At 42.8% G+C, this 23,385-nt stretch overlaps 1 protein-coding gene and 1 long non-coding RNA gene across 4 annotated transcripts in view; one reads left to right on the forward strand and one right to left on the reverse strand.

Annotated features, from left to right (window-relative positions):
* Positions 1 to 23,385, forward strand: part of ADGRL1 (adhesion G protein-coupled receptor L1) — a 207,798-nt gene that overhangs the window by 108,163 nt on the left and 76,250 nt on the right. The window lies entirely within an intron of this gene.
* Positions 12,218 to 23,385, reverse strand: part of LOC142151357 (uncharacterized) — an 82,333-nt gene continuing 71,165 nt past the window's right edge. The window contains exon 5 of the long non-coding RNA XR_012691183.1: positions 12,218 to 12,293. This is a non-coding gene — a long non-coding RNA (uncharacterized LOC142151357). The remainder of the gene's footprint in view (positions 12,294 to 23,385) is intronic.

A 23,385-nucleotide genomic window follows, 5' to 3' on the forward strand; every position in this document is an offset into this window, starting at 1 on the left:
GGTTAGGGTAAGCTGCAGGGAAGGGGAGTTTTGGGTTAAGAAAAGCAGGGTTGGTGGTAGACTGCAGGGAGTAGACAGGTTAGTGGTAGGCTGCAGGGTGTAGACAGAGTTGGTGGTAGGCTGCAGGGTGTAGACAGAGTTGGTGGTAGGCTGCAGGGCGTAGACAGGGTTGGTGGTAGGCTGCAAGGAGTAGACAGGGTTGGTGGTAGGCTGCAGGGAGTAGACAGGTTAGTGGTAGGCTGCAGGGTGTAGACAGAGTTGGTGGTAGGCTGCAGGGTGTAGACAGAGTTGGTGGTAGGCTGCAGGGCGTAGACAGGGTTGGTGGTAGGCTGCAAGGAGTAGACAGGGTTGGTGGTAGGCTGCAGGGAGTAGACAGGTTAGTGGTAGGCTGCAGGGTGTAGACAGAGTTGGTGGTAGGCTGCAGGGCATAGACAGGGTTGGTGGTAGGCTGCAGGGCGTAGACAGGGTTGGTGGTAGGCTACAAGGAGTAGACGGGGTTGGTGGTAGGCTGCAGGGTGTAGACATGGTTGGTGGTAGGCTGCAAGGAGTAGATGGGGTTGGTGGTAGGCTGCAGGGTGTAGACAGGGTTGGTGGTAGGCTGCAAGGAGTAGATGGGGTTGGTGGTAGGCTGCAGGTTGTAGACAGGGTTGGTGGTAGGCTGCAGGGAGTAGAAAGGGTTTGTGGTAGGCTGCAGGGTGTAGACAGGGTTGGTGGTAGGCTGCAGGGTGTAGACAGGGTTGGTGGTAGGCTGCAAGGAGTAGATGGGGTTGGTGGTAGGCTGCAGGCTGTAGACAGGGTTGGTGGTAGGCTGCAGGGAGTAGAAAGGGTTTGTGGTAGGCTGCAGGGTGTAGACAGGGTTGGTGGTAGGCTGCAGGGTGTAGACAGGGTTGGTGGTAGGCTGCAAGGAGTAGATGGGGTTGGTGGTAGGCTGCAGGTTGTAGACAGGGTTGGTGGTAGGCTGCAGGGAGTAGAAAGGGTTTGTGGTAGGCTGCAGGGTGTAGACAGGGTTGGTGGTAGGCTGCAGGGTGTAGACAGGGTTGGTGGTAGGCTGCAAGGAGTAGATGGGGTTGGTGGTAGGCTGCAGGTTGTAGACAGGGTCGGTGGTAGGCTGCAGGGAGTAGAAAGGGTTTGTGGTAGGCTGCAGGGTGTAGACAGGGTTGGTGGTAGGCTGCAGGGAGTAGTAAAGGTTGTTGGGAGGCTGCAGGGAGTAGAAAAGGTTGGTGGTGGCTGCAGGGTGTAGAGAGAGTAGGGTTAGAAGAAGGTGAGGTGTTGGGTCAGGCTGTAGGGCAGGATTAGGTTGGATCAGGCTGGGGGATTGAGGAATTTAAGGATAGATGATAGGGAGTAAGAAGTTTAGGGCTAGACTGCTGGATGGGAAGAGTACAGTTGGGAGATGGATAGGCTGCAAGGAGGGTCATGGAGTAAGGTTTAGGATATGTGTGGATCTAAAGTTTGGGTGGGCTACAATGGAAGGTTAGGATCAGGCGGCAGTGGGTGAGGTGTTTTGTGTTAGGATGCTGGGAGGGAAAGTTAAGATTAGGAGATCGGAGAGGTTATATTTAGACTGTGAAGAGGGTTTGGATGTGGAAAGGAGCAGGTTGAGGTTATGCTACAGGGGAATGAATGGTTAGGGGCAGGTAGTGTGAAGATAGGGTTAGGCTGCAGGGAGGAAAGTTTGTATGGAGGGGAATGTTAGGGTCAGAAGAAGTCAGGGAATTTTAGACTAGGCTGCAGCGAGGTGAAAGTTAGGATCAAGCTGCAGAAATGTGAAAGTTAGGACTAGGATGCAGTGAGGTGAAAGAGTAGCATGGAGGTTAGGGAGTGGAAGTGCAGGATGATGTTAGGGTCAGAAAAAGGAGACATGATCATTGTCCTTACCTGTTGAACAGAGTCCTCCTCTTTCGTGAAAAACTTGCTGACTGAGTTACCGCTTCCAGTCTTATATACCACAGGCAATTATTTGAAAAACATCTATCATGGATAGGATTTTATGTTTAGAAAATAGAAAAAGCATGAAAAGAATGGGATTGAAAGGATTGTTTTGAATAAAAAAAAATTCTCACAGAACCATTAAATCCAAATAGTTAATAGCACTGACCTCGTCTTCTTCTGCCATCTCAGCTGGCCCTGATCACCATCTCCATGGTGTAGTGGTCAATGTGCCACAGCTAGGACATGCAATTGCAATACAGTAAGAAAGACAGGTGCCGATAGCTGGACTATGGTGTTTGGGGGGTGTTAAAGGATCACTACATTGGAAGATTGAGGTGCTTGCTAAGGAAAATAGAGGATCCAATTATGGATCTTCTAAATGCTTATGTATTTTGCATTTAAAAAAATGTCTATGGCACATGTTTAATTTCAAAAATGTTGTTGGTGCACATCCTCTTTAAAGATACTTCCTATATTGTTTTGAATGTCAAATGTAAAAAAAAAACTGTTCAGACTTAAATTATGGAATCTTATTTCCATTGTACTTAAGTATTCTTATTTAATAATGTAATTAACAAAATGGTTACTTTCCTGGGAAACTGGGACATGGAGCTCTATCTAGACAGGGGCAGTAAGGAGACAGCAATGTTCTGTCACTACCACGTTTCCATTTCTACAAGTTACCTTTATTTCCTACCTATTAGGTAAAATCTGCTTTCATCCCGGCTAATGGATGATATAGAGTTCCAGCCTAGGACTCTAGGGCCACCGTCAGATCTGATTGCCAAAAATAATGAACTCTGTAATAAACGCTGGAACCCCACTACAGTTTATGACATAACAGTCGTATTTTAACAAAGAAGGCTACAATTACACACAGAATGGATACAATGTGTTTCCTTCAGGTCCTTAAGTGATATATGTATAGATTTATCAAATGATCTATGTTGCACAGTTTTAGTTACAAAAGAACAGTCATTCCCTTAATAGCTGTGTTATTTATGTTGCACCTAAATCCTACCTCCGACCATTATCATATTCTCTGACCTCACCTACGAGAAACTCTAACCAACACCTGTTAACAAAAGTGTTTTATTTAAACAATGTGAGCACATTTCATATATTCCATAGGAATCCGATCAAGGAAGACATCAAAGCATGTTAAGTACAAATTTTTAATCTTGACTGAGCGATCAGCAAGACTCAACCCATCTCAGATTGGTAGGGGTCAAACCCATAGGACCTAGGGGCTCTTCCATGAAGAACCTTCTCTGATGTTGTGTGGCCAGTTATTGCTGTGCTAATTAGAATGAGCTGTATATGTAAATAGACTATAGGAATAGTTATACAAGGTTAGTTTACTAAACAGGTCATTTATAGGTTGTGATATATTTATATCAAATTAAGTAGCTTTAAACTATTTTCTAAGACTATACAGTGAATGAGTGCTTGGTATGATGCAGTTGGCGTGACGCTTCTGAATACATTTTAGGGGAATAGGACAAAGCTTCCACTATGGAATGCCGAGGCAAGTCGTGAAAGGTGATTGATATTCAAGTTTGTGCCTGTTATGCAAATATTATTAACATGGGTAGAAGAGACTTTCTGATACCCCACTGAATCTGGCAATAATGTAACGAATGAATAGGCTTGTTGCACAGTTATCTTAAATGAAGAATGAATGAAGAATAACAAAGAGAGTAGTTCATTACAACCATAAATGGTGAATCTAGAGAGGAGAAGCTAGCATTTCCAGAAGGTTTTGCCATTCTTCACAACTGTCCCAAGTTCAGGCCACTGTCCCATATGTTAGGACTTTTGTCCTATATGAGCTGCCAATTGGCAGTGAGGGTGTGCCACGTGCACCTTCCAATGCTTCACATGGTTTTCCAGATTATTTTAGGGGGTAGGGGGGGGATTAGGGGTGACCTAGTACTTCATATGGCCAGAATCCCTTGTGTACTGTTCTTGAATCCAAAGATCCAAACGTTGTGAGGTATGTTTTATCTCGTGGTCTGAAGGGTATAAAAGAAAACAGAAGGTTCAGACCGAGCCCACAAATTGGATATTTATAAAAAAATAAATCTAAATCAATATGAAACCACCCAAAGGGAAGATAATATTTCAAACAAACATCATAACAGTAACCAACCTTTTTAATCTTAACATTTGTTGGATTTAAAGCTTTCAAAATGAATTACCTCACCAAGTAGATTTTTAGTCTTCCAAATTATTATTAAAAGTGCAATCCCGCATAGGCCTTTTTTTTTGTAGCTCTTTAACATGAAGCTGACACTGTTATTGTTCCCCTATAATATAGTTTTCCCTCTGGAAATTGCTTTGTGCTGCTCAGTTATATGGCTGCAACTGCAAAAAAAAAAAAAAAGTATTTGCCTCCAGGAACCATTTGTTCTTTGCTTGTTCCCAGGGGAGTGTAGTCACTTAGTCTGAGCCAGTCAGTCACCAAGTATGGGTGATCATGTGATGCTAGGGGGAAAATTAAGGGTGAAGTTTTATGCTATAAATATTCATCATATGTCGTGTTACTGTGGTTGCCATGGTAATCACATGATAATTAACAAACTGTAAATCATTAATAGTGGCTTGAATAAAAACCCTAAGGAAAAATGAACAATTCCGTATGTCTTCCTAAAGGTAACCAGTGATTTATGTTAAAGAAACACACCTCATCCATAAGGGGATTGCAACGTTTAGACTCTAAATTAATCTTAACCCCATCAAATGTAACATTAGTCTCATGTGCTCTAATTAATTAAATAAACACAAGCCAGACAGGTGACCAAACTGTGCTTGTGTGAGGCAGCAGCGTAATGATATGCAGCTATATTATGCTCACTGTGTTCCACAGTGACTGGGAGAGAAAGAGTCGTTTCGCCTTGGGACAATCTTGGGATAGATCATGGCCCCAGGCAGCAGTGTTGAACCTTACAACTAGCCTGTGGGATCTGGGACACTCGGTAGCATGTGATTATATAAGTCTGTGACGGCTCAGCAAACAATTATGAAATTCAGTGACCACCATCTAGAAAGAGTGCTTTAGAAAAGTTGAATCTAGAAGCCTGCACCTTTCAGCTTTAAGATCTTTAGATCAAAAGTAAACTAAGTAAAGATAGATTGACTAAAGTTGTCGCGGATGGGCTTACTCTACCACTCTGTCTGGGGGAAGGGGGTTTCTATATTTATCTTGCATCTTGCTGTCTTGGGTCTCCAAAGTCTGGTTCCCCCTTCAAGCTGAATATGGCTCTAGGAAAGGATCCAGACCTCGGAGCAGCAGTCCAGAGCCCTTAAAGCTAGGCTGTGCTGCTTTGCTGCTTGTAGCCTCTGGAAAGGCGTCTGCCACTACTGTGTGGTTGGGAACTGGGTTGCAGCAGCCCAAATACTGCCATTCTCCTTCTCTTCCACACGTTCCTGCATGTTCATATTAACCCTTCACAGAGTTACTGTGGGGGCTCCAAGAGCTGCTTACACCAGCACTCAGGAGCAGGAAAGGCAGCCAAACTCTGCCAGGACCCATCTGATCAGCACGGGCCAACAGGTATTGTGCTGCTCCTCAGGTTCCTTAAAACGGGAACCTGAGCAGCGCCACAATACCATCGCCACTGAACCATCAGGGAAAATGCTTTTAAATATATCTTCTAACACTCTAAAACATTTACTGACTAATCACATTCTCCATGTGATAATTCTACTGAAGGATGCGGTAGTGAATATGTAATTACATGTTATTGTAAAGTAGGTTGGTGAGTTGCTGAGACTGTGCAGCCCATCTAAAAAAAAAAGACTAGCTTTATTTTAGAAAAAAAGTGTTACAATGTAAATATTGGGCATCAATTGCAGTCAGTGGCTTCTCACTCTTCTTTAATTGTTCAGTAAATGAATCATGTAATATATCACTAACTGTATTTATCACTAAGTGAAGATATCAGGCTTAAGTTTAGATCTTTTGCCCTGTTAGCGCCAGCTGGTCTACCTGAGTCAGCCTCATGTGCTAGCTGGGAATATTGGGTACCTTTATGAGTTCAGAATCACTTAGGCAAACAAATGGATAGAGAGAGGGAGAGAGAGGGAGCAAGAGAGAGAGAGGGAGAGAGTAGATGTTCACATTGACGTGCGCTTGGCGGACCACCTTGGTGCACCATAGTAAAACCAAGGTATTTTGAGATGTGCAAAAGGCATGCAGTGTAAATGAGTCTTAGAGTCAGATGCAAGTGAGTTTGTGCATCGGAATTTTGCACGTCACGCAACACATAGCATGCACTCAGCTTACTACAGCGTTCGACCTGCACATTTCTAACACCTATGACCCATTGTGCTGCAAAGGCAGATCCGGGAAGTTCATGTGCAAGTGCAGTACTGTAAGAGCAGCCCAGACGTAAGTTAATTACACTCTTTTGAGATGCATTTTTTTTTTTTTTTTTACACAAGTCTTTGAAATACGGTCCTTAGAAGTGTAACACAATACAGGTGCGCATATCTGCTTCAGATACATCCATGTGCTAGATTTAAGGTTACACGTATCTGAAGATGCAATCCACAATAAAAACGTCTAATGTACAAAGTGTGCAGAAGAAGATTTGCACATTCCTAAATGATCAACTTTTGAGTTCAGCTCTAACTCTCCCCCATAGACTCTACCTTGCACTAGACAGACAGAAGCTAATATCTGATTTGTTGCTATGGTTTTAGTGCAGATTCGCACATTTCAGCAGTTTCAGTAAATAGTCTTTAGAGCATCACTATATGTTGTTTATGGAGTTCATTTTCCAACAGACAATTCATGTTTCTTTGTGTGATGTTGTGAAACAGTTTTGTACTGCTGCACCTTAATGGGGTTTTTTTTTTAATTTGTTCTGCGCAACAAAATGACGCGGACTGAAGATGGAGGATTTTTTCTGTTTCAGATGATGTGACATCATCTGAAGATCCTACACTTGCAGAGAAAGAAAAAGATTACCGCACCAGGTGGATTCAAACTTCTCCTCGAGAGATAATAATAATAATATATATATATATATATATATATATATATATATAGAGAGAGAGAGAGAGAGAGAGAGAGAGAGAGAGAAAGAGAGAGAGGAATATTATAGCCCCCAATAATGGCAATTCAACTGGAAGTGGTGCACCCACACATTCAATTCATAAAGATACACAAAAAGAGGAGGAGGAGGAATGCATAAGTGGGGCACTCTGAACCCTATAATAATAGAATATATTATGATTTCTATTGGTATGCATTAAAATAATATCACATAATGTGTAATAAAAATAGCAAAATATTAAAATTGCAATTGGAAAATGACAACCTTTAATGAAACTGTTAAAACTAGCAGATAGTAGTGCTAGAACACGCTGCTCGGCTTTTTTTCATATATAGACAAGTGTATTTAGTAATCTTTGTCCATGTCATGGAGATAATATCCTCCTTATTAACGTAGGCAATATAGCATTATCACTAATAGAAAAACTGCTATTCCCAAAAGTCAAATTAAATACATTTTATAGGGAGTGCAGGCAAAGATTAGCGCATTTACCCAGATAAAATATTTGGGATATAGAGGAATAGCGTTACTACTTAAATCGGAGGTATTCTCAATATACTGATATATGTAGCCTCCAATAGATGCACCATCTTCAGTGTTGATGGGTGCAATCAGATATACACAGCATCGTCTGTGAGACTAATGCATAATTGGCTTAGAAACCCCTATAGTGTTAATGTTGTAGGTTAACTATAATATGTTAATCCTACATTCGCTCTATAACATAAGTATTAATCATAGAGATCTTAGTTTGAATAGGAGTCTTAGATATCTTACTAGCTAGTAATTAGTCCATAATAGCACCTAAATCCTTAAACTACCCACTATCTTTATAAAAAGCTGGCAGCTCGTGTGTAGCCGACGCACGTTTCGCAATTAATGGCTTTATCAAGGCTTTTTATAGGCTTTTGGTTTTTATAAACCAAATGCTAGATTTCAGCGAGGAGAATCAAACTGCTTCCATAAATTGGGCTCCAAGCAACACATCAAGGCCAAGATGTGAGAGGTCAACTTTGCCGAGGTAGGTCGACATGCTGGATAGGATAACAGAGGAGGAAGAACCATGGGTCATTTGTTATAGGGCATTGCAGGTGGAAGGACCGAAGGCTCCTGATCCTATCCCAGAAGGAGGAAATCTTAGCCTTTGCCCACAGCCTCACCAGCAATCAGTGGAGGTAGATGGATAAATATGAGAGAGTTTATCAGCAGTAAGATACGATTGAATATAAACTTTATAGGCATTCAATTTGATCATGGTAGAGATCGAACTGGAGGCCACCTTTATCTGATGGTCTCCCAATAGTCTTCCTCCAGGGGTGGGCCCAGGGCTCTCTCCCACCACCTCTCATGTCTGTTTCCAGATTCCATATGTTGTCTAGTATAGACAAAGTCATGCCTCACCGTTACGTAACGTCTCAAATGGTGAGATCATGTGGGGGGACTGGCCAACATTAAAAAAAGGTCTGATATGCAAATATTTAAAAAATTTGGATATTTGGCTTGGGGACCATCATAGGATATGGGAGTTCCTTGGTCCAAAAGGTCCCCATCGAACATTACACACGAGTCATTCCAGGGTTGATAAGAGGATCTAGAAAGTCCCGGAGGGAAATTTGGTTTAAACCGCAAGATAGATAGACAGGGGATGGAGGGGAATAGAGAGGTGTCATTTACAAGATTCTCAGGTCTTAGTCACAAATCACAAGATAGGAGAATGTTTGACGACAGATTTACTGTAGAGCAGTGGAAGTCCCCAGATGCAAGAGAGCTTGGGTACTTTAAGATAAGCAGACTCTATTACTGCTCAGGAGAGAGGTTGGGGGAGCAAAGGAGACCACAATTTGATTAAGATAGGCCACCCAATAATAGGCTTTGAAGTCAGCAAACCTCCTACTGCCACGAATTATGGAGTTCTTGAGGAGCACTAACTGGAATTTAACAGGCAGTGTCTGAAAAACATAGAGAGGCTGAGGGAGGATAGTGATTTTCATGGCATTGATCCTGCCCAGCCATGATATAATTTCTGAATGCCAGGAGTATAGATCTAGTTTGTATTTAACAAAGAGGCCCGGGTAGTACTCCTGGTATAGGGACTCATAAAAGGAGGTGATATAAACACCTAGATATTTAATTCTCTTTTTCTGCTACCGAAAGTTAAATTGGGAGTTTGAGTTTCTCAAGGTGGGAATTTTGAGGAATAAGGCCTCTGATTTTACAATATTGATTTTATAGCCTGAGAGGTTGCGTTTCATGACGTTAAACAGGTTAGGAAGAGAGATTCTCGGCTGCTGGAGAGTCAATAACCGTTGTCTGCGAAAAGAGACAGTTTGCTCTCCAAGTTCCCCTTGTCTACACCCAGTGGCGGATCCAGGGGTGATTGCCCCCCCTAGCAGGGGCTTGCTGCCGGCGGCTGCACACTGTGCAGGTCCGTTCGGCAGTGATAATGTGCTGTCCGGCTGCTCTGATTGTGTTTTAAGCACAATCAGAGCAGCGGGACAGCACATTATCACTGCCGAACGGACCTGCACATACTGTGCAGCCGCCGGCAGCCTTAGAAGTTAGAAAGGGGGCGGGGCCTGAATCGTCCCCCTATATCGCCCGGGGTAGAAAAAATTTCTAGATCTGCCCCGTCTACACCCCATTTGGGGAGACCCGGAAGGTAACTGCGAGAGGTTCTGTGACAAAGGCAAATATGGCGTGTGTCATTATTGATAAAGATGGGGTTTGAGGGATAACCATTGACCATAATCCTTGTAGAGGGCTGGGAGTATAGAGCATGTTTGCATAATAGATTATTGACTGGAAAAGCCAAAGTGCGCTAAAGTGTGAGACATGAAGTATCTAGATATTCTATCAAAGGCTTTTTCCGCATCCAACGATAGAATAATTGGGGGAGTTTTTTTAGAGTTAAGGAAGTTTATAAGATCAGTGCTTCTCCTCTTATTGTCCCTAGCTTGCCTACTAGGAATAAAGCCTATCTGGTCATAATGGTTCAGAGAGAGGTTAACAGTATTCTTTCTGTTTACGAGGATTTTATCTCAAGCTTAACATCAATGTTGAGTAGGAAGATTGAGCGATAACTGGTACAGCTGTAAGCATCCTTCCCTTCTTTGTGGATAACAGTAATCCTCGCTTCTAGGGAGTCCCTGGACCGCAGACAACTTTCCAGTATGGAAATAAAGAGGGTGCAGAGATGGGAAACCAGAATAAATTGGGCCACTTTGCGGGGAGGTAGTTTAGGCAGGTGTGCAGCAGACATAAACTTTTGAAATTCCGAATGGATCAGCGGAGTCCCTAGCCCCTATGTATTTAGAGGAGGTCTCCCCTGATTCCAACATCTTCTGGTAGAGTAGGCAACTATGAAAGCATGTAATGTGAAGCTTGCTGCTATGTATGTGCAGAAAGAAAACAAAGGCATTTTTGGATTACAAATACACAGCACCACACTGTTGTACTTAAGCTTTGGAAATTACCCAATATATATAAAACATATGCTCAATTTTGACTTCGAAGAGGCAAGTTCAAAAGCCATCTGAGCACATTTAACAACAGTAATAATTCTGATATAGGACCTGTCATGCCCAGTCAATGGAAGAACAGACATCTGTGGACAGCAAATGATTGCTGAAGGCAAAGTTATCTATATTAATGCAAAAAAAAACAATTCTGTCGCCAAATAAACTTACTGCAAGTTTCAACAGCGCACAAACTTGAATAAACAACAGGTGTAAACTACAACAGCAATGTCTACATCTCTGTGGTGGTCTGACCGTATTTAATGAAAGCGTCTAAACTCTAGTAAGATGGAAGTCTTCCATGGCCCTAGCTCACACCATGTATTCCAAAATATCCGCCAAGCACCTCCAGCTATTTAACTCTGACCAGGGCCATTAAACATCTCCTACTATTTTCCAGTACTTGGCGTGGTGACCACAGCTGTCTCTAGACAGGGCTAGAACAAGGGAGAATGTGACATTGTGAGCCTATGGACCATATGACAAATTTTACTCAAATGGTGAATAAAGTGGCATTGTAATAGGTTGGACTCCTGTGTCAACTGCCATAGATTACATATACCACTGTCACTAAACTGGTTTCTCTCCTCAAATAAATTCATGGTATACAACACAGCCTGGCTACAAATGTCTAAATGTAAAAGCTCTGCAAATAATTAAATAAAATTAAAATTTTCTATGTTGCTCCCATAAGCATGAAATGTCACGTTTACTTAGAGGGTATTTATGAGAAACTATTGCACATACCACTTTTTGCAAGTGGAACAAGCCTTTAGTTGCTAGATCAAGGATGGAACCCCAGAGCTAAATTTGGGGTATTAATGCCCCCCTCTGCGGCCTTCACTCTGCTCTTCTAAGCATGTGTGGGACTGGCTCATACACTGTGACACTGCCTCACTCCTGTGCCCCATTACCACCACACCCCCTGCAATGGTGGTAGTTCTGCCATGGTGCTAAATGCAGACCTGTATACAATATTTTGTAAGTGAGTAACTGTGTAATATGTGGGGTTTTGGGGAACATATTTGGGCATTTTTAGAGACAGCAGTGGACATCGTATGGGTTCTACTGGACTGTTCAAGAGTATAGCTGTAGCCTAGGACTAGATAAAGTTGGTACATTATGTTGATTGGAATGGGTGTTATTTCAAGTGGGCAGCACACAATGGTAAATCATGAATGGGACCTCATTGTTGGTATGTTATATGGGAGGGGGAAAGGCTGGTATAAGAATATGAGGGACTGATATATCAATAGTGTAAAAGTCCAATAGTGTTTGCTGGTGAAAGGGATTTTTCTACATTGCCCAATAATACACCAAAGCATTACCATCGCTGATAGCACTGTCAAAACCAACAATAGCTACCACATGCCATTATATCACAGTTATTGAATATATATATATATATATATATATATATATATATATATATATATATATATATTGACATGGCACCCTTCTGCTGCTGCACACATGGACAACTTACTTTTGTATACACAGTACTTTTATTGTTCCATCACATTAAGCGGCTTACACTTCGTCAGGGTGACACCAGGCAACCTAACACAGACTAGACATACTTTTCCTGTCTGGTCACCGGCCACTGTTTGACATCGGTCGCAATGCACAGTAGCATAATACAGGATTTTATGCTTACGACTCCTCCAAAAGCCTTAGACTGATGGACAGGGGACATCCCCAACTTGCCTTTAAAAAGGAGTTCTCTGCAGGTGTTCTGTAATTGCTCTTCACTGCAGACAAACCCTATCAGCTTTGCTGTTAGCTGTGGAAAAGACACTTTCAAACCTTTTACAAAGCATGTTATTTAAATTACAAATTTATATTTTTACATTGTCATACATGTCTTACACCTGTATACCTTAACCTGGGTGCACTGCTATACATTTGTGTAATCCTGTCTCTAGCCTTTACATGCAGACTGACAGTTGAACACCTAATTCCTCTCTTATTATTATTGTATATTTGTAAGGTGCTACAGTGATCCGCAGCACCGTACAGTAGGGAAGATAAGGTCATATATCAAGAAGGACATACGTAAAACAAGAACAGACAAAGCAGACAAAATGAATGGAGACATGAAAACAAAGGGTATGAAGGACCCTGCTCGTTAGAGAGCTTACATTCTAAGGGGAAGAGGGCATAGCTGAAACAAGAGGAATGAGTGTGGCTCAGAGTCAAGATTGGGATAATTGTGAGGGTGCATTAGTGTGAATAGTGTTATCGAGGATAAGGTCACCTCTAAAAAAGAGATTGGTTTTCAAAGAGGATCTAAAGATTTGAAGGCTGTGGGAAAGTCTGATTGAGCGTGGTAGAGAATTCCATAAATGGGGAGCAGCATGGGAGAAGTCTTGTAGGTGGGAGTGAGAGGTGGTTATCAGAGACGAGACAAGGCACAGATCAGAGGTAGATCTAAGAGGGCGGGAGTGAGAGTATTTTGATATGAGATTTGAGATGTATGCAGGGGTGTGTTGAGGGCTTTGTAGGTAAGCGTGAGTAATTTCAATTTGATTCTGGAGGACACAGGGAGCCAGTGTAGGGATTTGCAAAGTGGTGCAGCAGATGTGGAGCTGTGAGAGAGGAAGATCATTCTTGCAGCAGCATTTAGGATGGATTAAAGTGTGAATATCTGGGTATCAGGAATGCCAGATTGCAGGAGGTTGCAATAGTCAAGACGGGAGATGATGAGAGAATGGATAAGAGTTTTGGTAGCATGTTGAGTAAGAAAAGGGCGTATTCTGGCAATGTTTTTAAGGTGGAGTTGACAGGACTGGGAGAGAGTCTGGATGTGAGGAATAAAGCAGATGGCAAAGTCAAGTGTGACACCAAGACAGCTGGCTTGGGAGACTGAGGAAATTGTGGTGTTATTGACAGTGAGGGATATTTGAGGGCAGGTAGGAAGATAATAAGCTCTGTTTTGGACATGTTGAGCTTTAGGTAGCATTGGAACATCCATGTGGAGATAGCAGAAAGACAGTTGGTTACACGAGGTAGTACAGAAGGATAAAGGTCAGGGGAAGAGATATAGATTTGGGTGTCATCGGCGTAGAGGTGGTATTGGAGGCTGAATGAGTGAATTAGTGCCCCAAGAGAAGAGATGTACAATGAAAAATTAAAGGGCCAAGAACAGAGCCTTGTGAGACCCCAAAAGATAGTGGGAGTGGAGGGGAGGATGTGCCAGAGGTAGAAACACTAAAGGAGCGGTTCGATAAGTAGTAGGTGAACCAGCAAAGGACTGTGTCATGAAGGCCAATGGAGTGAAGGCTGTGTAGGAGAAGAGGGTGATCAACAATATCAAAAGCAGCAGAGAGGTCTAGGAGAATGAGTATGGAGAAACTACCATTAGATATTGCAGTAAGTAGATTATTGTTCACTTTTGTGAGAGCAGTTTCAGTGGAATGTTGGGGGCGGAAGCCTGATTGCAGAGAGTTAAGAATGGAATGAGAGGAGAGAAAGTGAGACAGGCGTTTGTACACTATTCTCTCAAGTAGTTTGGAGGCAAAGGGGAGGAGAGAAATAGGGCGGTATTTGGAAAGAGAGGTTGAATCGAGAGATGGTTTCTTTAGAATAGGTGAGATGAACGCATGTTTAAAGGAGGATGGAAATGTGGCAGTGGAGAGAGACAGGTTGAAAAGGTGAGTTAGAGGTGGGCATGCAACGAAGGAGAGGGAGCGGAGAAGTTGGGAGTGAATAGGGTTGAGTGGACACCTTGTAGAGTGAGATGATAAAATGAGTGCAGAAACTTCGTCTTCAGTTACTGGAGACAATGAATTAAGGGTGGATTGAGGAGTGTAGGTAAAGATGGGTAGAGTGAGTGGAATTTGGCATGAGGAAATGGTTGTTGAATGGTGTCCATTTAGTCTTTGAAACAGGTGGCAAAATCATGGGCAGTGAGGGAGGAAGGAGGAGGAGGTGCAAGTGTGCAGAGAAGTGAGTTTAAGGTGGCAAAGAGGCGACGTGGGTTAGAAGCCTGGTGGATATCAGAGTTTTATAGAATGTTTGTTTGTCAATTGAAAGGGCAGTGCTGTAAGATGAAAGGATGAATTTATAATGGAGGAAATCGGGATAGGAGCGAGATTTCCTCTAGTGGCGCTCTGCAGTGCGGCAGCACTTTTGCAGGTAGCGGGTCTGTTTGTTGTGCCATGGCTGGGATTTAGATCGTCGGAGACTATATGTAGTAGCTGGAGTTGCATTGTCTAGGGATGAAGTGAGTGTTTTGTTATAGAAAAAGGCAGCCTGATTAGGATAGGACAATGCAGTTATTGGAGAAAATAGTTGTTTTAGTGAAAATGAGAAGTGGATTGGGTTAAGAGTACTTAGGTTTTGTTGTGTACATGTGTATTTGGGTGCAGAGGGAAGGGCATGAGGTAAGGTAAGGCTGAAGGAAAGGAGGTTGTGGTCGGAGAGTGGGAAGGCTAAATTGGAGAAATTAGAGATGGAGCGGTAGCGGGAGAAGACAAGGTCAAGGGAGTGCCCATCAAAGTGGGTGGGAGATGAGGTCCATTGGGAGAGGCCAAAGGAGGAAGTAAGTGAAAGAAGTTTAGTGGCAGAAGAGACAGTGGGATTATCAATGAGAATGTTGAAATCAACTAGTATGAGTGTATGCAGATCAAAGGATAGGAAATAAGTGAGCCAGGATGCAAAGTTGTCAAGGAACTGGGAAACTGGACCTAGGGGGCGATAAGTAACAGCAACACAAAGGTGGAGAGGATAAAATAGACGGATAGTGTGGACTTCCAAGGAAGAGAATGAGAGGGAAGGTTTAGAGGGTATGACTTGGAAGGTGCAGCTTGGAGAGAGTAGAATGCCTACTCCACCACCTTGTCTGTTTCCGGGTCTGGGAGTGTGGCTGAGGGAGAGTCCCCCATAGCAGAGAGCTGCAGGAGATTTAGTGTCAGAGGAGGTGAGCCAAGTTTCTGTAATGGCAATGAGGTTGAGGGATTCAGAAATGAATAGATCATGGATGGATGTAAATTCGTTGCAGACAGATCTGGCATTCCATAGTGCACAGGAGAAGGGAAGAGAGGGTATTGGAGATATGTTGATAAGGTTGATACCTCTCTTAGAGGTCTGTGGCCAATCCGACAGATCTGAGATTTGGGGTTCCGATTGAAACATATGATGACTGCCAAACCGGATCTGAAAACGAGGCAAATCATTATTTCTGGGAAAATGTCGGATCTCGCGAGTTTTGGATCGATATCTTCTATATATAACCGTCGGTCGTGTTCTTATCTGCCACTTTACAACAGATAGCATGTAGGGAATATGTGAGCTGCAGTGCTCTCCTGTGAAAATCCCATTTAAAATAGACTACAGCATTAGACAGGGTGCAAGGGACAGAGGAAAGAATAGAATAGCTGTGATTGATTATAATTTATTTTAATGCAGTTTAGTTCTCTGGAGATCAATGAGTTAGAATTCTTTACAAATCAATGTTCCATATATACTACTATATGAGTTAGACATCATTCTGAACTAATTAGTATTTAGTGGAGAAAAAACAATGTGCTTTTGCTGTATGACTATTAGCAGCAGTACCCAAAACACAATTAGATTTATTTATTTTAAAATGTTAAGTTTTTCTAGTTGTGTGTGGAAGTGAAATCTGTATTAAGTGAGAAAAACTGGGTATTTGTATGTGTGGGTCAGCAGCAGAACCCATCCAAAACACTACTATATTATAAACTTTTGGTATTTTTCAATACTTGTGAAGTTGTTAAGGGTCAATCAGTGAAATCTATATGGGAAGTGGGAAAAAAAGGGTGTTTGCGTGTGAGGGTTTTTTCTGGCTATTTTCAATATTCAGCGACCGCATGTAGAACATTGCAACTGCTGCAAAAAAATGTAATCTGAAATGCCACCAACTGAAGCAAACCCATTAGATAAATTAAACAAAACTGTGTAGGGAGTTGTAAGGTGCAAGAGATAAAATGTAAAAACACTACACACACTAACTTTGGAACATTAGACAGCATGCATCATGGAGAGTGAAGAGGGAGTAACAATCAGATGTCATTAGATGGACAGCGGTATCAGTAGAGGGTTAGACAAGTAGATACCTTTTACAAACTTATTTGCTCCTGTGCTGCTGATTTCTCTGACTCTGTGTACAGCTCAGCACTTCATGGTTTGGGAGGTCACATGATCGTGGCTGGGAGGCGGTATATACTATCTGCAGACTATATAAAGCTCACCTAGACACTGCAGTCTCGTCAGAGCAACTAGTTACAACTTTGTGTCTGGCTCTCCCTGTGTATCCTGTGCTGTTTCTGGTGTTTCCTTGTGTATTACCTTTGGCTTGTTTACCCTCTGCTTCTGGATCCGCTGCTGCCTCTGTACCTGTGTATCTGACCTGGATTTCCTTATTGACTATGCTGCTGCCTGTTCACCTGTGTATACCACCCAGCGTCTCTCCTGAGTATGGTGTGTTTTCAGTGTATCTGACCTGGAGTTCCACTGTATACGACTTGGATTCTTCTCTACATGCAGTGTTTCTACAGCTAACTGATCTTGCTCCTCTGTGCCGTACTACACTACGTCTACGGATTCTATCCTCCTTTATTCTGCCAGATCTCTTACCAATCGACTACGCACACAATACATTTTGAACAGTAGAGGGCATGTATCATGCAAAGTGAAGAGGCAGTAACAATCAGATGGACATGGAGAACAGATAGTGATGTTAACAAATGAATCATGGGTATTTGGATAACAGTGGTCACTTGTCATCTTCCTCATTGGTGACAAATGACAATGTTATCATCACCCTCATCATCAAAGATGTCTACATCGATTAAATTTTCATTTAAAAAAAATAAGATACACCAAGTATACACCAAATAGGTAAGTGTTAGGCAGTATGTGTGACATATTGGAGACGGTCAGCAGCAATACTTTGGCCAAAACTGGTGAAGATTTGGACAGTTGTGAAGAAAATAGACTGTAAATGACTGTTAAAACTATGAATCGTAATACAAGAGCAAAAACAGCTCAAAATAACACAATTTTACCTATTTGTAATTAACTGCAGATCCAAAACCTTTCAGGATTTTTGGACAAAACCAGTAACAAAACCAAAACAAAGACGTTTTAAAACCAAAACCACTTCCAAAACCAAAACACGGGGGTCAGTGTACATCTCTAATATACAGTTGTCTAATGTTAACTTCTATTTTTCTTTTTTTTTTATTAGTGGAACTGAAATCTCCACTTTTCCCCACAGTTCCACAGCTTCCCCCATGATATTTTTTGTTTGGCAAATTGCAGGGATATTGGTTTGTTTGTTTTTAAAAAATAAAAATAAAAAAGCAAGCAACCTTTTTGACAGAAGAAAGGAGCCTTGGCCGGGGCCATCCCTGTCGCTCTACTCCATCGCAGGAACGGTCGTCTGCCACTGTGGGGCTCGCGTCTGGTTGTTCGGCAACACTTTCAGCTCTCAGTCACATCCATGTTGCTAAGCCATGGGTCATTAGTTTTCACACGGCAGCATGTGACGTCACCGCTGCCAGATAATCATCTTTCTGGCCACTCTATATAAACTGGACTCTAGAACCACTCTATACTCCAGTGTTTGCTGCATTCTTGTCTGCTCCTATTGGCTTTCTGACCTGACTTCTTGACTACTTTTCTGGATGATCCTTGGGTACGTGTTACACCTTCAGACCTCAGATTATTTTTGGCTTATTTTTGAATCATCCCTGACGATCCGCTCTCTGGTTTGACTTGACCTTGGCTTCGTTTGACCATCCTTCTGGAACTCCCTTGGTACTTCACTGCCCGGCTTGGCTTGATCTCGGACTGTTTATCACCTATGCTTCCTCTACTTTAATGGGAGCTGCCATGGAGAATCGCGACTTGCGCATCCCTTGCGGAAAAAGCAAAACTTCCTTGCAGGCGTCCCTGGATAAGACCAGGGGCCTGTAAGACTCAACGCCTCCAGGTGTAGCAGTGTCTACCTTAGCAAGTAGGCACCATCTATTTATCCGTGCTCTGACAGTATACTCTGGCTATGTCGGATGGTGCAGAGGAACCTTCAGCCTGGGATTTACTAATTAATCTGATCTGGCGGGTCAATCAACAAGAATCCGAACAGGCTGAATTACTGTAGTGTGTGCAGACTTGGGTATCACGTCTGGATTCACTACAGAGCTCCCTAGCATCTTCACAGACACCACCTGGTGCCTCTTCTCCAGTCACAGGTCCTTTTCTTTCTTTTCCTGCCTCGGCCCCTGCCTCCAGAAATCTCCACCCGAGAAATATGATGACGACCCAAATAAATGTAGAGGTTTCCTCAACCAGTGTGCCAATTTAGTTTGAATCCTGAAAACTTTGCTTTAGAGAGAGCCAAGGTGGTGTTTATTATTTCTCTACTTTCCAGACAGGAGCTTGCTTGGGCCCCCCTGGGGAGCGTGATATTCAGGGCCATCTTAACAACATTATGGGCCCCCAGGCAAAGCAGTGCACCGGGGCCCCTAGATATAGATATAGATATATAGATGTATACAGATACAGATATAGATATAGATATATAGAGATAGATAGATGTACTTGCTCAGTGACCCTTGAAGGTTTTTTTTGCAGGTTTTTTTCTTTTGCAGGATTATTTATTCTCATTAAGAGCCGTGCCTATGGGGCCCCTTTGCCCATGCGGCCCCCGGGCAGCTGCCCATCGTGCCCAATGGAAAAGATGGGCCTGGTGATATTCTTATGCTGTACATTTCCACTACCTTCATTGACACCTTCAGTGGAATCTTCTATGAACCCGGTCGAGTGTTTTCAGCTGCATCCTGCCTTCTAAATATTCACCAGAGTTCTCTTCCAGTCGGTCAATATGCGGTTCAGTTTCATACATTTGCTTCCGAGTTGAAATGGAACAACGAGGCTCTTGTTGCCACCTTCTGGTGGGGACTCAATGACCACATCAAGGATGAATTGGTCTCCAGGGAACTGTCTTTGGACATTGATGCACTCATCTACTTGTATATTCGGGTAGATTTGCGCTTCAGACAGCATGTCCAGGAGCGAGACTGTTCTCGCCGTCTTACTCTAAGCCTCGCTTTGTGCTTTCAGAACCCTGTGATCGAAAAATCGATGCAGATGGGCCACTTGCACCTTACCCCAAGGAGCCTGAAAGAAGGTTCAGGAATCATTTCTGTTTGTATTTTGGTGAATCCTGACATCTTTGGACTACTTGCCCCAAGAGACCGGAAAACACCTCCCTCCTAGGCATTTTCAGGGAGGCCACACTAGGAGATTCGGGTTCTTCTACTGATGCCAGTCACTCTTTTTTCTCCAAGTGGGCCTTCTAAAATACTAGCCTTTTTTGATTGAGTTTCTGCTGGGAACTTCATCTCAGCCACTCTGGCTTCACAACTCCATCTGCTTGTGCAGACCGTGCCGCAGCCATTTTCCCTGACTGCTGTAGGCGGGAGTCATGTCACCAAAGGTTCCATCACCGGCATTATCCAACCCGTTTGGCTGCAGGAAGGAGTTTTACACTCAGAGTGGATCAGTTTCCTGGTGTTACCCAGATCCGTCATTCCCATTATTTTGGGGCTCCCTTGGTTTAGAGCTCACACCCCCAATTTAACTGCCATCATGCTCACGTTATTTCCTGGGGTTCCCATTGCAGGAAACAGTCTCTCAGGTTTCAGGCTTCTTGCAACATTCTGGCTACTGAACCTGCTTTACCCAGAATCTATGCCTCTTTTCGAGATGTTTTTAATAAGGCCGCCTCGGAGACTTTCATACTTGGTAAGCAAATCCCAAAGGGTAGGGTCTATCCCTTATCTCTTTCAGAGAAGGAGGCCATGTCTCAGTACATCTCAGAACACCTGGAACTAGGCTTTATCCGGAAGTCGTTCTCCCCTGTTGGAGTAGGATTTTTCTTTGTTAAAAACAAGAATAGATCCGTACAGCCATGTATCAACTATCGGCAGTTAAACGCCATAACAATTAAAAATCAGTACCCCTACCACTCATTTTTGAATTTTTTGATCGTATCAGTGGTTCTAAGGTGTTCACTAAGCTTGACCTGTGATGAGCCTAAAATCTCATTCGGATATAGCAAGGAGACAAGTGCAAGACGGCTTTTAACGCCCGTGATGGGCATTATGAATATTTTGTAATGCCTTTCAGCTTAAGCTGAAAGGCATAAACTGAAAGCCTTTGTCAATTAAATCTTCTGTGACACTCTCTACCGATCCGTAGTTGCATATACTGACCTTCTCTCTGGATTTAGTGTCTCAGCATTTTCATGTTAAAGAGGTCCAAGGACGCCTATGGTAACATTGCTAATTTTGTAAATTGGAGAAGTGCATTTTTGATTCTCTTCAGATACTATTCCTCTGATATTTGTTCTCTGGATTAGGTTTACAGATGGACCCTGAAAAATTTAAGGCTATCATTGATTGGCCACAGCCACAGGGTCGGAAGGCAATCCAACGGTTCATTGGCTTTGCCAGTTATTACAGTCAATTTATTAATAATTTCTCCACCCTCATTTCTCCTATTATTGATCTTACCCGGACATCCGCCAATCCTAGATCCTGGTCACCTGAGGCGGTTACTGCCTTCTACTTACTGAAGCAGGTTTTCTCTTTAGACCCCTGTGTTGAAACAACCTGACCCGCTCAAACTATTCTTTTTGGAGGTTGATGCCTCTGCCATTGGAGTTGGAGCCGTTCTTTCCCAAGTATCTTTTTCTGGGGTGTGTCATCCCTACAGATTCTTATTCAGGAAGTTTTCCCCCTGTGAGAGAAATTACGGTACAGGTGATAAAAAAACTTTTTGGCATCAAGTCTGCATTAGAAGAATGGTGTCATCTACTGGAGGGAGCTTGGCATCCTTTTAATATTTATACTGATAACAAGAATCTCACTTATTTTAAAACTGCTCAGTGTATAAACCCTTGCCATGTTCGGTGGTCATCCTTCCTTTCCCATTTTTATTTCGTTCTCACCTGTCATAGATCATCCTTGGTCTAGCATCTCCATGGATTTTATTACGGATCTTCCTTCAAGCCATGGATACACTGTCATCTGGGTGGTAATAGATCAATTTTCGAAAATGCTCATTTAATTTCATTAACGAGTCTTCCCTCCGCTTCTTAGTTGGCTACCATCTTTATCAAGGAGATATTCCAACTTCATGGTTGCCCACAGGAAATTATTTCGGATTGAGGAGTTCATTTTATATCTCACTTCTGGAGGGCCTTTTGTAAGAATTTAGGGATTGAGTTTAGATTGTCGTCTGGTTACAATCCACAAACCAACGGGTAGACAGAACGAGTGGACCTGAACTTAGAACTCTTTCTCCATTGTTACTCATCTGAAAATCAGTCGAACTGGAGCGACCTTCTCCCTTGGGTGGCACTCTCTCACAATAATCACTTGCACGTCTCCACAGGCTCTTTACTCTTTTTTATCGTTTCTAACAAAGGTCCCATCATTACCAATTTTTCTTACAACCCCGCTTCCTCTGTCCCAGCTGCTGACACTCTTGTTCGGGATTTCGCCCGAATTTGGAATCAAACCAAGACTAAGCTCTCTGCGGCGGTTACAAGGAATATACTGATCACCAGAGGGTCTTCCCTGCTATTCATGTAGGAAACAAGGTTTGGCTCGTCACTCATAATCTAAGGCTTCTGATTCTGTCAATGAAGTTGGCTCCCCGTTTTATCGGGCCATTTACCATCACCAATGTTATCAACCCTAGTAACATTTAAGCGTTGCCTCCCTCCCTCAAAATTCACAACACTTTTCATGTGTCCTTACTCAAACCTCTGGTCCGTAACAAGTTTTTCCAGGGGCCCTCCCACCCCACTCCCATAAGGACTTCCTCTGGCAAGGAATATGAGGTTAGCCACATCCTGGACTTTCGTAGTCTTCGATGACAACGCCAGTATCTAGTCCATTGGAAAGGTTTCGGTCCGGAGAAGAGGTCCTGGGTTAATAAAGAAGACCTGCACACTCCCCAACTCTTGAAACAATTTAATAAGAACATACAGAGACTTCGTTCAGACAGAGGAGGTGGAGGGAGTACTGTCAGGCGCCGTCCCTGTTGCTCTGCACTGTGGGGCTTGTGTCTGGTTGCTCGGCAACTAGATGCAACACTTTCGGGCAGAAAGTGAGGAGCAATGACGACGCAAATCGTATCATCAGGACTCATCCAGAGTCCTCATGATGCAAATTGCATCATCAATTCCAAGCCCTGTCCTGTTTACAAGTGGTCTACTGTCCTGAAAGTCTGGGAAAACTACCCGAAGTTCAGGAGTCTTCCGGATGTTTGGAGAAAGTAGGCAAGTATGACATAAATGTGTGTGTGTATATATTTGTGTTCTTTTTTTCATTTGGAGGAACAGTCCTTCTTTTGGTCCCAACTCCTAACCAAAAGCCCCCCCACCCCACCATCCACCCCACCATCCACGTTCGCTTCTCCTAAATTATCCCTCTTTCTTTGCCTGTTGTATAGATAAGGATAAATAAATTAATCATATAGCTCTAGAAGGTGTCTAATTGGCTCATAGCTTTTTTATTAGCAACAACCCTGGAAATGATTGTGTGTTCTAGTAGTGCTTTCAGTAGTTTATGTTGTAGATTTCATTTGCAGTATTTTATGATCATTTTTTTCTGCTGAGGGTGTGTGGCTGGGTAATGGCTCTACATCGGACCGGAGTGCATCACCAGCTACATGACTCCACTAGATGTTGCTGGACAGATACCTTTAGATAAGATACAGCATTAAAAGGACTGCATAGCCAGCACAATAGAAGTCAACTGTGATTATCTTTCAACTGTTTTTACCAACAAGTTCAATATTAATCCCGATTTCTATAATATGATTATCTGACATGG

This window comes from Mixophyes fleayi, chromosome 4, assembly GCF_038048845.1.
Source record: "Mixophyes fleayi isolate aMixFle1 chromosome 4, aMixFle1.hap1, whole genome shotgun sequence".
Classification (NCBI taxonomy): Eukaryota; Metazoa; Chordata; class Amphibia; order Anura; family Limnodynastidae; genus Mixophyes; species Mixophyes fleayi.